This window comes from Arachis hypogaea, chromosome 8, assembly GCF_003086295.3.
Source record: "Arachis hypogaea cultivar Tifrunner chromosome 8, arahy.Tifrunner.gnm2.J5K5, whole genome shotgun sequence".
Classification (NCBI taxonomy): Eukaryota; Viridiplantae; Streptophyta; class Magnoliopsida; order Fabales; family Fabaceae; genus Arachis; species Arachis hypogaea.
The window spans coordinates 11,793,978-11,809,098 of record NC_092043.1 but is presented as its reverse complement, the minus strand read 5'-3'; the positions used below and the strand labels follow the sequence as shown (position 1 = coordinate 11,809,098).

The 15,121-nt window shown below is 31.1% G+C and overlaps 1 long non-coding RNA gene across 2 annotated transcripts; it reads right to left on the bottom strand.

Moving 5' to 3' along the window:
* Window positions 1–5,919: 5,919 nt before the first annotated feature.
* LOC140174798 (uncharacterized) lies at window positions 5,920–13,007 on the bottom strand. Of its 2 annotated transcripts, none has more exons than XR_011864536.1 (4): window positions 12,554–13,007; window positions 12,321–12,428; window positions 12,008–12,063; window positions 5,920–6,172 (listed from the first exon to the last, which is right to left on the bottom strand). It is a non-coding gene; the product is annotated as an uncharacterized lncRNA (long non-coding RNA). The 2 variants fall into 2 exon arrangements; XR_011864535.1 differs by lacking the exon at window positions 5,920–6,172 and adding an exon at window positions 6,205–6,830.
* Between the last annotated feature and the right edge of the window lie 2,114 nt (window positions 13,008–15,121).

The following is a 15,121-nucleotide window of genomic DNA, read 5'->3' as shown; positions in this document are numbered from 1 at the left end:
AAATGCCTTCTTTATCAAATTTTCACACCACTCTATCTTGTATTCCTGCTATTAATCTCACAGCGTGTAAGATCTCCAGCAATTGATTCAAGCTGTCAGTCTCCCATTGGCAGAGTTTTCTCCTCCATTGGAAGTTCCACACCCACTCTATCCCGTCCCAAAACCTACAGTCCCCAACTACGGATCATTTGTTGTTTGAAACCAAGAAGAGCCTCGAAAATGAGTCTTTCAGCTTCCCATATTGTAACCAAGTATCCTCCCAAAATATGGTTGATCTACCATCTCCTACTTCCATAGCAAGTCCATCAATCATCTTTTGTCTGACATCTTAATTTTTTATTTGTAGGTGACATATATCTCTCTATGGGCCCCCTTTTGTCGGTAGCTCTTGGGTAGACAAAAGTTATCTAGGGTTCAGATTATTGCACGAACACACAATCTTCTTTCACAGTGGGCAATCTTCTTTAGAGAATCTCCACCACTACTTGAACAATAAGGCAGTATTATGAACCATCGCATCTCCCACCTAACCCTCCTAATTTCTTCAGAGCCTGAATCATATCCCACTTTACCAGAGTCAGCCCAGGTCGACCATCGTCTTTCCCCCAAAAGAACCTCCTTTGCAATGAAATGTTTTTTTTTACCACCGCAACTAGCATTTTATACAAGCTCAAATAGTAAATGGGTAGACTATATAGCTAACTTGATGAGAACCAACATCCCTGCTTTACTGAGTATTTTTGCTTTCCACAAATTCAATTTCTCCTCCACCTTATCTATAATCGTCTTTCATGTTTTTACCAGCCTTGGGTTTGCTCCTAGACTAATACCCAGATACTTCATCGATAGAGTTGTCACCTAACACCCTAATAATTCTAAGATGGCTTGCTTGATACCTGAAATTCGATTTATGATTTTAGCAGTTAGAATTATTCTCTTATTGTAACTGGAAGGCATGTATCATAATAAATTTTAAAATGTTATATTTAACAATGTTTTTCTAGTAATTTAAAATATTTGAGAATATTTTAGATGATTATAAAATGTTTGGAAAAATTCTAAAAGTCTTTAAAATTTTAGAAGACTCAAAAAGAAAGGTTATAGAACATTTTAGAAATATATATATATAAAGTGATTTAGAATAATCTAAAAGAGTTTAGATAAATGTGATAGATTAGTTTTTTGTTTTAAAAATTTTAGATGATCATCTACACTTTTGATTAGATTAAATTTTAACCATTTATTAAAAGAGGTGAATGATCATGGATGGACTTAGATTAAGAAAAGAGAGGACACTTGTCTCCACTGGGTGATGAAAAATTAATAATAATTATATATAAATGAATATATTTAATCTTATTATTATATTATTTTTGTTCCTATATTAAATTATATTTTTTTAGAATGATGTTAAAAAAATATTTTGTTAAATAAAAATATTTTAATATGCAATTATATATATTGCATTAAATTTAATTTAGTATCAAAACTAAAAATAAAAAAAATTAATAAATAGTGATAATGTTCTTTTTAAAATAGTCAATTAATTAATTACTAAATTGATGCTTAATTTTCTAAATATAAATAAAATTTTTATTTTTTAAAAAAATTGGTTGAGATAAAAAATATTATTTATATATTAAATAATAAAAAATTATAAGAAGCTGACTTTTAGTTATCCAACCTTAATTTTTAATTATAAAAATTCTCAATTTTTTAAAACCTTGAGGGTTTAAATTTTAATATAAATAACATAATTTTAAATAAATTAACTGATATTAATTGAAATTAATTGAAAAAAGTTAACTTTTTAATTGAATTTTAATTCATATTTTTTTAACTCTTATATATAATTATTATAAATATAAGTAAAATTATTAGTTTTTTATGTATATATATAATTTTAATTTTAAATTATAAATATTTTTTATATCTTCCAAATTATAAATATATTGATGTTAAATAAATTTATTTTACTGTATTTTTTTCTTTTATAAAAAATTTATGGATCCGTCACTGTGAATGACTATAAATGGGATGAGATTTTAGTATTGTGTATAAAAGTCATTCGTAATAACCACTTAAGTAGTGAAGTGTATTTTCATAAAAATTTCATTTTTTTGTGTTCATAGTGTTTGTTTGGGCACTATAATTTTGATAAAAAATATTTATTTATTTATTTTTTAGTATATTTGACAAAATTTTAGCAGTAAAAGTAAAAGTATTAGAAAAATAAAAAATATCTTTTTTGAGAAGTTATAATTTACATCTTTTTTTAAAAGATCTTTTCTCTTTAAAAAAATATTTTTTCATGTAATAAATGAACAAAAAAATACTTTGATTTGATAGATAAAAAAGATCTCTTTGCATGAAATATCCAAAGATAAAATTATTTTTACTTTTACATAAGATCTTTTAAGAAGAAATGACTCAAAAAAATATCTTTTTTTAAAAAGTCACCCAAACAAGTTCTTAGTTTTATTGCTAAATTTAAAGACTTCTTGTGCCATTCACCAAAAATTCATAAATAATATATTTTTTTATTATTAAACTAATTAAGTGGTATTAAACTTATATATTAAGAGGTCTAGTTATTTTTGTGTTATTTACAACAAATTAATATACTTTTTTATTTCAAAACATATTTAAATGTATTTTATTAATTGAGTGAGTTAAAATTTTAGACTTGTAATTATTTAAAAACTTTTTATATCATTTGTTAGTTTTTGTTTCTACAATCAATTCAAAAACTATTTTTAACACCCAAAAAACATCTTAAATTTTATGATTATCACATGATAAAAGTATAACTCATAAACATATCCGGATTTTGTAAGTAAATTTTAAAATGTTGTTTTTGACTTGTGATTGTTTCGATGTCAAAGCCTAGTTTTTGAGAGACTTGTGATTTACAAGTTATGGGTACCCAAGCTTTAACCAACTAAGCTATTTTATAATATTCCAATAAATTTATATTTTTGTGTGTTTTTCATTTTTTTCTTTTCCTTTTTTCCTTCTATTTTTTTATTTTTTCATTGATGACACCAAAAAATAATTGTTGTTGAACAAAGATCTTTTTGTTTTGCTGTCACATATATTTTTTTTAAAACATAACATTTATTTTTTGTTCTGAAAAGAAAAGAGATAGATATTTTTATTTTATTATTTAAAATCTCACAAATTCTATTTATTTTATTGAATAATAATCATCATATTTAAGATAGTGTTTGTTTGTAGAGACACGACAGAACAGGACATTGAGACAAAGACAATAGGACAGAAACATTAAAAATTATGTTTTGTGCATCGTGTTTGGATACGATGGATAGGACACTAATGTAATGTCTAGTATTATGTTTGGATACACATGGACAAGACTAAAATATTATATAAAATGACTAAAATAGCCATGTGGATCCAAATTTTTTAGTATAAACTAATTTAATAAATAATAAGAGTATGTAGGAGTACAGATCGTGGGAACTTGAAAAAAATATTTGAAGCAGTCAAAAATTTTAATAAAAAATTATATAATAGTATTTATATTAAAATAAAATTTATAAATATAATTATTTTTTTTAAATTTATTATTAATATGTAGGAATACATATGGTTAATTTTAACAAAAAAAATTTGAGTTTGATTAATAAAAAATTTTATTTAGGTTAATAAGCCAAATTAATTTTAAATACAAAATCAGTTTTAAAAAAATTCATTTTTAAATGGAAAAAAAAATTAATTTTTGCACATAAAAATCTATTTTTATTTAGAAAATTAATTTTTTTATCTAAAATTTTATTTTTCTTTTCAAAAAATTAATTTTTCTTTAAATTATATAAAATCAATTACAATTTATAAATTTTTTTTAGCATTTTAAAATATCAATTTTACCTTTATAATATTTATCTTTTAAAAGTCTCCAGACTAATTATTTTTGTTATTATTTTATTACAAATCAAATAATATAATATAAGGTTAAAATGATGTTGAAGTAAGAATGATAAGAAAAAAGAAATTATCCAGTCCAATAAAAATTTTTATAAAAAGGAGAGAGTATCTGAGAAAAAAAGAGAAAGAAAAAGAACGTAGAGATAGAAAAAGAGCATGGAGTAAAAAAAGTAGTTTCTGACAACAACGCAAAATAGGAAAAACAAGAAGGGGTAACAGTAGAATAATAAAAAATAGCACCATGGACAAAAAAGAAAAAAAAATTCATAAAAACAGTCCGTGTCCCTCTTCCAAATCCCATGTCCATCATTGTCCTTCGTAAAAGAGTGGATACAAAAGTATAAAAACGGTCCCGGAGACAATATGTTCAGTGTCCAACTATCCATATCTTTGTTTCCAAACGCTTTTTAAGAATGTGCTATCCATGTCTCCGTGTCCTGTCTCCGAACATAAACGCTACCTAACTTACTATAATTAGAATTGATTTTATTAATTATATGAACCACATTATTATTTTAATAAAATAACATACAATCTTTCATTTGGTCCATATGATAGTGAAGATTCAACAACCATAAAAATGTATTATTTTACACTAAAATAATAAAATAGTCATCTTCCTTACTTGAATTGAATTAATTGAATCATAATGGTAGATATTTATTAGATTGGGTTTGTTTTTATAGAATAGACACAAAAATATGGATAATAAATGTCTAAAAATTGTTTGGATATTAGACATAATATTTTCAAGACAGATTTTTTTTTTTACTTTTGCTTTTTATGAAAAATGACGTTGGACACGAAATTTGGCAAGGACATAAATTTTTTAATGAATTTTTTTTGTCTATAGATATTTTTTGTTATTTTATTATTATCCTTTTTTATTCTCATATAAAAGAACTCTAGTACTTTAAAAATTTATTGTGTTATTTACCAAAAAATTTACGTTATTTATAATTAAATGATGTATTTTTATTATTCTTAAATTAACTGTGTGATATTAAACTAAGATGATGATAATAAAAAAAATGAGAAAAAAAGGTAAAAACCAAATGACAAATAGAAAAAACGAGAAAGAAGAAGAGAAGAAAAAAGAAGAAAAATAGATTATGATCATGATAATGAAGATGGAGGGAGAGAAAAAAGAAGAAGAAAACATAAAAAAAATTATAAAAAAATGTACTTATATAAAGTTGACTTGGTTTTTAAAAAAATTGATAGTAAACAATGTACTTTTTTATGAAATTTATTTTTTAAAATAATTTTTAATAAGATATCAACTTAATTTTGAGTGATAGAATATTTTTTTATTTTATATTTATATTTCGTGTAATTTTTTAATATAATGTTTTTAAATTTTGTATGCTATAAATTTATTTGAAATGAGTTTTCTAAAACATTTTTTATTTTGTAAATATGCAGATATATCCAATATCCGATCCACAAATATGCGGATTAGATCGAATTTAAACATAAAAAATATATATTGTATCCAATCCGATGAATTTAGTGCAGATCGGATTAAAATTTTGGCTATATCTAATTCGATCTTATCTATATACAACCTTAATCCTTACTGCTACGATTTAGTTTGAATTGTGAGATGAAAAAAGTAATTTTTATTTTCTTTAATCTTTCTTTCTCTTGAATTAACATGTCTTAATTTTTAAAAAATTTTATTTTTTTAAAAGTATTGTAATTCACTTGAAATTGACTAAATTCAGGCAAGAAATGAATTCATGATAAATTAAAAAAAACTTACTCACATTTATATCTATAGATTTTAATTTTGTTACCAGATTAAACATTTTAGTCACATAATTATGAATGAATTGTGACCATTCAAATTTTTTAAATGTCAATTTCTATCATAAAATTGCTCACAATGGACATGTGAGTTGTCTCTGATTAAAAATATTCTTTAACTTTAGCCATAAAATTCTTGGCCATGTCTATTTTAAACATGAATGGTTTAATATTTTCAGCCATTATTATTATCATCAAGTTCAAACTCAATCTGATTGACCATTGTCAAATATCATAAAGAGACTTGTACTCTTTAGAACTAGTCTTAGTAATTTGTGTTGACTTCTGATCCATATCTAATGCCAAATTTAAGTCAATAATATCTAATTAAAATTGAATTTGCTCGGATAATAAGTAGAATTAAGTCCATTAAACTTGACAATGTCATTGCTTGAGCCAAACAAATTCATGATATCTGCAAATATAATATAAATTCGCACGTTAATATTTTGAACAATTAAATAATATATCATCTACATTTAAATAAAATATTTAAAATATATCAATATTCTCCTTTCTTCCCGCCTTAACTTAAAAGGGCTATCAAAGAAGCTATTTTCATAGCAGGCTAAGCAAACGAAAGGCTAGAATAATAATTGAATTTAAATAACATATAAACGAATTTTTTCTCTAGGAAAACTCTTCTCTCTAGGTAGGAGTGTACACTAAGAACTTAAGGTTCTTTCTATCCACCGCAGCATAATCACATAAATCCTTCACATTGTCATAAAAAATTCTACTTATCTATTATCATTGTCCCATCTAATATTAACAAATTTTCATAAACTGAAGCAACCACTACTCCACTCGCTTCAAACCATTGTCCCAACTAACTCATTACAGTTTACTTCAAATAGAATAGTTACTCTCTTCTACAATACAAGATGTGAAGTTTCGAAAAAAAAAAACAATAGAGGGTAAAACCATCACACTAGAGAACAAAGAGCAACACAAATTCAAGGCTAATTGTATTAACTTGGTTGGAAAGATTATCTCGAACAAAGAGCTCCCATTCAAGACCATCAAAAACACATTGCTTGGAATATGGGGTAATCTAGAAGGCATATCAATTTCTGCAGTCGAAAGAAATAAGATTTTAGCCAGCATCAAAGATATGGAAAAAGGGCTACAAATACTAAATGGAGGACCTTGGAGCATAAAGAGACAAATTTTTAATCTTCAAATATGGTCCCAAGGGATATCTGTGCATGAAGTAGCACATGATTACTTGGAGTTATGGGTTCAAATCCACAGACTCCCGTAGGAGTATATTAATGCAGACACAGCAAGAGACATTGGTAACAGAATGGGAATTGTAGCAAAAGTGGAAGATCCCAGGGTGGAAGAGGTATTACAGAGGACCTTTCTCAGGGTTAAAGTGGCAATTGATGTATCCAAACCTCTCCCTACTGAGTTCTAGATGGACAGAAATAACTTACCAAATCTATAGATTGAATTCAAATATGAAAGATTACAAGACTGTTACTGCCTGAACTGTGGGATCATAGGTCACAACAAGAAGGAGTGCAAGAATCTAACAGCAATGGCTTGTTAGAATCCAAGAGAGCCAAAATACTCAATGGGTCTAGGGGTGGCGCAGGCTAAACGGCTGAAACCGAGGGAGAAAAGAGGTATCAAAGGAACAAGCTCTTCATGACTGAATGAGATGGAAGCAGCGCGTGAAGCTCACGAATTGAAAAGCGAGGTTACCATAGGGAGCAGAAGAAAGCAAAACTGGAAGTGAACAGAAAAAATGAAGGTTCATGAAAAGTTCTGCTAAAAAGAAGGCTCTAAAAGTAGCAGATGGAGACAGTCAGAGAGCAGAAGAACAGGTACAAAATATCCCTGAATCTTCGCCGAACATAGATATAGAGAGAGAAGGAAATAATGACAAAGCGGGTAGGAAATTAAAAATGATTACTAGGGTTTTAGAGGAACAAAGAAAGATAAATAGGAAGGGAAGAGAATGGGGTGGGCCAAGCAGAACACCTATTAGAGCTGAATCGAAGGAGGATTGAGCTGAATCTCCACTAAAGCCCAATGTGGAGAATCATAAAAAAAATGATAGGCTAGTTGAAAAGGAAGGGAACAGTTCTGTTGAAAAATTTTTGAAAGATCATTTGAGCAATAAACCTGCAGAAATTATGGGGAGGAGTTTAGAGGCCCATATTAATTTTACAGCCCATCAAAACATTATAAGCAAAGACACAAAAATCTGCTGGGGACATAAAGAAGAAAATAACGAGATGCTACAAAGTAACAAACATATTTATAAGACACTGGATGGTGATACTTATTTTGTGGTGCTGGTGGATGACGATGAAAATCAAACTATACGCAATGACAAGGCGATCACGATAGCAAAAGATTATGAAATGGAGTTGGCTCAGAGAATGCAAAATCATCTAAGGCTGAAGAGAAAAAGAAATGAAGATCACTTGCAAATGGAAGATTTATGTGAAAAAGAAGTAACAATGCTGCACTCTCAAAATATGTCAAAAAAGAAGAAGTACTTAAATGAAGAATGAACAACGACTAGCTATCAGCAGTTACAGGGGAGTAGTCATATTTTGAAATACTCAATGGCTGAGGAGGCGGGCCTTATCATGCCCCCAACTCGGCCATGAGCATTATTAGTTTGAATTGTCGTGGAGTGGCGGTCTCTGCGATAGTTTCAGAGTTACATAGTCTGTGTAAACAGATTAAGCCCGCCATAGTATTTTTTATAGAGACTAGAGCTAAGAAAAAAATTATTACTAGGCTGAAAAAAAGGTTACATTTTGAAAATACTTTTTGTATAGAACCCCAGGGTTTGTCCGGAGGGCTATGTCTCTTTTGGAATGAAATATATAAAGTTGATGTTTATTTTTGGTGTGACAATTATATTAAAGCTCGAATTGAGGATAAAAATAGAAACTCATGGATAGGTAGTTTTGTGTATGAAAATCCGAATTATAACAAGAGAAAAGATCAATGGAAGGGCATTATAGCTAGAAACAACAATGAAGGAGTCCCTCAGCTCTTTATCGGATACTTAAATGACATTTTAAGTCAGGAAGAAAAAGTTGGACTACACCCGAAACCGCAGAACCAAATACGAGAATTCAGAAAGTTTGTGGACTCTAACTCTTTGATGGACCTGGATCTAAAGGGAGAAAAATTTACCTGGTTCAGCAATCCAAGGAATGGATTTGTGACAAGAGAAAAAATAGATAGGGCATTGGCGAACTGAAAATGGATGTCTATGTATCAAAATGCATCATCATCGTTAATGCCAGTTGTTAGTTCAGATCATTGTCCTCTTATTTTGGATGTGATTCTGATTCACAGGGTAGAAAAACACTTCAAGTTTGAAGCCTATTAGGCTGACCACGAAGATTATTTTAATGTGGTCAAGAGGGGTTGGTGTAAGGAAGAGCAAAATGGCGATGAATGGGACAAAATCAGCAAAAAGATAAACAATTGCAAGGAGGAATTAAAGAAGTGGAGTAAAGTTACCTTTAAAAGAGCCGATAGAGAGATCCAGAGAATGAAAGAGGAATTGAAAAGACTACAGGGTTTGGACTTCACAGAGGAGAACCAAAGAAGGATGCAACTTCTAAAGGAGAACATAGCAACATTATGGAAACAAGAGGAGAAGTTTTGGGGACAGCGGTCTAGATTAAAATGGCTGAGATGGGGGGACAAAAATACGTCTTTCTTCCATGCCACCACTATTCACAGAAGACAAAAAAACAGAATAGAAAGGCTGAAGAATGCCTCTAGTCAATGGTTAAATAACACAAACGAGATTATGGAGTATATTGAAGAACATTTTCAAAAACTATTTGCTTATTCAACTAGACATGGATTTGAAAGCACAATTAATAAGATTTCACAACGAGTAACAGAGGAGATTAACAAAGAACTGCTCATGGACATTACGGATGAAGAGGTAAGAAAGGCAGTGTTCAGTATGGATAGCCTTAAAGCTCTAGGACCTGATGGATTGAACGGGCTATTCTACCAGAAGCATTGGAAGGTAATTAATAAGAAAGTCTGTGCAGTAGTAAGAGCTTTTTTTAGTAGCGGACATATACCAGAAGAGATAAACGAGACCATAGTGGTTCTTATCCCGAAAACAAGGAATCCAGAAAGTTTAAATGAGCTTAGGCCAATTAGCTGCTGCAATTTCATCTATAAAATAATCTCAAGAATAATTGTGCTAAGACTGAAGAAGTGGTTGGAAGCTATTGTCTCGCCAACATAGAGCGCGTTTGTGGGAGGAAGGCTCATTCAGGATATCGTTGTTATTGTTCAAAAAGTTTACCATAGCCTAAATAGGAAAGGAAAGGGAGGGTCGAATAGCTTGGCAATCAAACTTGACATGAATAAAGCATATGATAGGCTAGAGTGGGATTTTTTGGAAAAAGTTCTTTTGGCTTTTGGATTCCAAGCAAGATGGGTAAAGTTAGTAATGGAATGTGTTAGAGGAGCGAACTATAGGTTTAAAATTAACGGAAAGCTATCAAGGAAGATAAAGCCTCAACGAGGTCTTTGGCATGGTGACCTGCTCTCGCCTTACCTTTTTATCTTAGCATCAGAAGTGTTTACTATCCTTATGGATGAAGCAAGAACAGAGGAAAGAATTTTCGGGTTCAAGATTGTCCCTACAGCCCCAAATATCACTCACCTACTGTTTGCAGATGATTGCATCATCTTTTCGAAGGCAAGCGAGGAAGAAGTTTTTCAAATCGTTACAATTCTTAATGAATACACAGAGGCTTCGGGTCAACGAATAAATCTCAATAAATCAGGTATCACCTTTGGTAATCAAGTATCCATTCAAAAGAGGGTTAATATTGAAGAAATACTAGGGATGCCGGCGTGGGAATCACCTGGAAAATACCTTGGCCTACCTGCGATATGGGGGAGATCTCTATACAAAGCTCTAGCATGGATTGAAGATAAGATTATGAATAAGTTGGGGGGTTGGAAAGAGAAACTCCTTAACCAGGCAGGCAAGGAAACACTCATTAAAGCAGTAGTTCAAGCGGTGCCTGCTTATGCTATGAATATCATCAAGTTCCCAAGAGTCTTTTGGAGAAAAATTAATTCTAAGGTAGCTAGATTTTGGTGGGCTTTAGCAGGAAAAGAACGAGGTATACATTGGAAGAATTGGGAATCAGTCACAATAAGTAAACGAGATGGTAGTTTGGGGTTTAAAGATTTAGAATTTCAAAACACTGCGTATCTGGCAAAACAAGCTTGGAGAGCCTTAAAGAACCCGAATTCTATTTGGGTTCAGATTCTAAAGGCAATCTATTTTCCAGATGACAATTTTTGGGAGGCTAGAATAAAAAAGGGGTCATCATGGGTTTGGAAGAGTTTAGTGCACGGACGAGAACTTCTTAGGAAAAAAGGTAAATGGAGTGTAGGGGATGAATTGCAAATAAGTATTTGGAGGGACACTTGGATTGAGGGAGCTAACCGACCATTGGAGGGAGAAAGTCAAGGTGCATCCAAAGTTAAAGAGCTTATTGAAGAAGGTATGGGATGGAATAAGAGCAAAATTTTCAACATGTTTCCACAACAAACAAGTGAAGCCATCATCAGAACTCTAATCAGTGTAGTGAATAAGAAAGACTGTCTATATTGGCCACGAAAAGAAGATAGAATTTATTCGATTAGAACAGGCTATTATGCTGCGAAAGAGGATTATCTAACCAGATATAAACGGAATCTATCTACCAGTACAGATAAGAGGGATTTATGGAGAGAAATTTGGAGAATGGAGGTTCCGCTAAAAATTAAGATGCATTTATGGAAGGCCAGCCAAAATATTTTGCCAGTGTATACTATTCTATGCAAAAAAAGGATTCTAGACAGTCCTTTATGCCAAATTTGCTTAAACGAAAATGGATCAATAGAGCATGCCCTCTTACTCTGTGAGTGGGTAAGGGTTGTTTGGTTTGGTGTAGAATGACAATGCATTCCAACAACAGAAATAGTCTCATCATTAAAAAATTGGCTGATGGACAATATCAAGAAAATTAGAGCTGAAGGCAGAGAAGACCAGGAAAGAAGAATTAGTAGAATAGAATTCTTACTATGAAAAATATGGAAATTTAGAAATGACAAATTGTTTCAACAGAAAAAGATTAATCCTAGCTGGACAATTAAAAAAGCTAAACTATTGGAATACACTTATTGGAGTGTTGCAGAAAAAAGAGCAGAGACTAGGATTGGAGAAATAAGAAGAAATGCTAACCTGGCCCGTTGGAGACCTCCTCCGAATGATTAGCTAAAAGCAAATGTGGACGCTACCTTCAAGAAGGAATCGGGTAAAGACAAAGAAGGGAAGGTCTTATTAGGATTCACCGGTAAAATTCAAGCTAACTCAAGTATTATAGCTGAAGCCATGGCAATAAGACAGGCCCTAATCATCGTAAATAATTTACAATTGGGAAGGACATTAATTGAATCAGATAATCAAAAATTGGTGCAAACTATCAAATCCAAAAGTTTTATTGGCAGAACATGGGCAATAATTCAAGATATCCAGATACTTTTAGAAGCTTTACCTAAAAAGGGTCTAACGTGGACTCTCAGGGAAGGCAACCTCCTAGCACACGCACTGGCTAAAGCAGCAGAAGCGGGAACTCTATACCCAAATCGGAGCCTTCAACCACCTGCAGTAATTCGTAATATAATACGAAAAGAAAGTTTGATAACACAATCTTGAGGAAAAATAGAGTATTCAATGCAACGAATTTTGAAGTGAAAAAAGACAATGTTAAAAGAAAACGCACTTAACTTGATTTCAAGCAGAAGGGACGCGTCAACAATGCAACCCTTCTCAGTAGGAATTCCTGTCCTCCCTCCTATACAGAGGCACGATGAAGTCTGTTCATGGAGGAGACCAAATCAGACGCCTTAGAGCGACCTTGAAAAGCCCACCTTGTCGTTTCCGTTGTTGGCCCCGTCAATGATCGTTGCACTGAGGAGCTGCTTGTCGTCATCGTCGCTTACCTTGCCGGAACTAGCTGCACAGAGGAGCTGTCCGTCGTCTTCTTCACTGGCCTCATCGGAGCATATTGCGCATCGAAGCTCACATTGGTCATCGTCATTGGCTTTGTCGGAGTTCGCTGAATAGAGGAGCTCACCGAGCCGCGTAGAGGACGCCATCCACAACAACAAGATAGCTTAATTCATGGCAATAGAGATTATTCACAGCAACGGCGGCCAAGGAACAACACTAACGCAACATTAGTTTAGGGAGTGGATATTGGGTGGTTCTTAGAGTCAGGTTTGGGTTATTGGGCTTAGCCCAAAGTCCAAAAAAAATATCATATAAACGTAAAAAAAATCTCTTGCAGTATCAGATTTTTCTAACATCAGAATTAGAATACGAATTTGAATCAATTATCAATTTTCATCGAATTTCTTTAAGAGTCATTAATATACAACAACACAATAATGCTAACTAAATTAATTTAATTTATTTATTATATATGCACTAACTAAAAATATTTAATATTTTTGGATATTTAAATATTTTTAATATTATACATACATACCAAGAATCTTGCCAATTTAATATAAGAACAATTAATCAATAATCTTTAGATGAGATACTTAAATGTCTTATAACAATAAATATAAAATATATTAATATATATTTGACTACTTTAATGGTTAACAAAGCTACTTTAGATGCATCAAAAGAAAAATATACTACTAGAACATTCAAACAATATTTATTTAATTTATGCAAATTTTGGAAAATTAATTTATGAATAATAATAAATCTCATAATTTTGCTTTGATATCATATGTTAATTTTTGTTTCTATAATTAATTCAGAAAGTATTTTTAATACCAATAAAAAATATTAAAATTTATGATCGTCACGAATTCATATGATAAGAGCATAATTAAAAAATATACTTAGATCTTTTTTGAGATGTTATTCTTAACTTGTGATTATTTTTTGATGTCAAAATCTAATTCTGATATAGAGACTTGTGATTTGTGAGTTATAAAAATGCCACATTTTAACTTCTGTTTCTGGGTGTTTTTTCCGTCTTTTTTTTTTATCTCTTCACTTTTCACGTATAACAACCTAATTTTTAGCACTGCATGAGCGTACCAAAAGTTTAGGCGCTACTTATCTCTAAACCTTTTTATTCTATACTATTTTTATTTAATATTGAACCATCGCGAATACGGACCGAAACTTTCACAAAAAAATGAAGAGTCGGTACTTTAAATCATTTAATTACAAAATTATATATATCCACGCAGCATTATATACATAGACTTACTCAAAGATCCTCAAATACTGATAATTTGAGGATACAGAAACACTAATAGATTGTCATAGACGAAATAGAATTACTAGATGATGCGAATTATGGGTTTTGGGAACGTTAGAAGTTGCACCTCGGGTTGCTCGGTCACGTATATTATTCTTCTATGGTTTATCTTGAAGTTTTGTTTGGGGTTTCTTTCTTGGAAAGTGAACTAATTATTTCCCAATCTTGTTCCGTGTTCATATGCTATTTCCATTTGATTTTAACTGCATACGTTTACTTAAACTCCCTGAGATATATGCTTTTTCTAAGATGCGGTTTGGTTCTTTTGCTTCATGTCTTGCATCTTATGTATATATCATTCCGATTGAATTTGGTTCTTTTGAAGTTCTTGTTTCGAACCTTACATTTTGAATTATTTCCTGCCTGATAGTGTTCTTAAACATTCTCTTGAATTCCTGTGAATCTCGTCCATAAATTTTGTTCTTCTCTTCCTAAGTTTGATATTCTTTTAGGTAACTCAAGCTTGTTTTAGAGTAACATGCGATTCTTTTGATATCTGCCTTGTGCTGTTTAAACTCCTTTTCTTGGCTCATGTATTCTCTGATGTAACTTTGGACTTGTTGATGCATCAAATAGAAATGTAGAAATTTTTGTGAACATTGTCCTTGTTGTTTGTCCTTTCTCTGAGGTCTTGTATCCTTTTGAATGACTTGAGCCTTGTTTTGGTGACACGTGTAATCGTTAGATATAGCAAGCGATATGTTAGTTCTTTAGGTTACGTTGTGCGGACGCGAAAGGTGGAGTTTATAAGTGTGTGACGTCATAGGATGTTGAGGAACTTGATTCTTGCGAAGGAGTTTTGTTGATGTTAGACTTGTGCCTGTTAGTGAGTTGTAGAGTGTTTGATGAGGTTGAGAATTCTCAGAGAATCTGTTTAATATGGTATGATTGGAAATTGTGAAGTTACGTCATGTTGAAGTTTATGTAGCTAAAACTCTAAAGTTGGCATGAGTTCAGTGTGCAAACGATATACCCGTCGTTCTAATACCAGCTTGCCTTGTAACCTT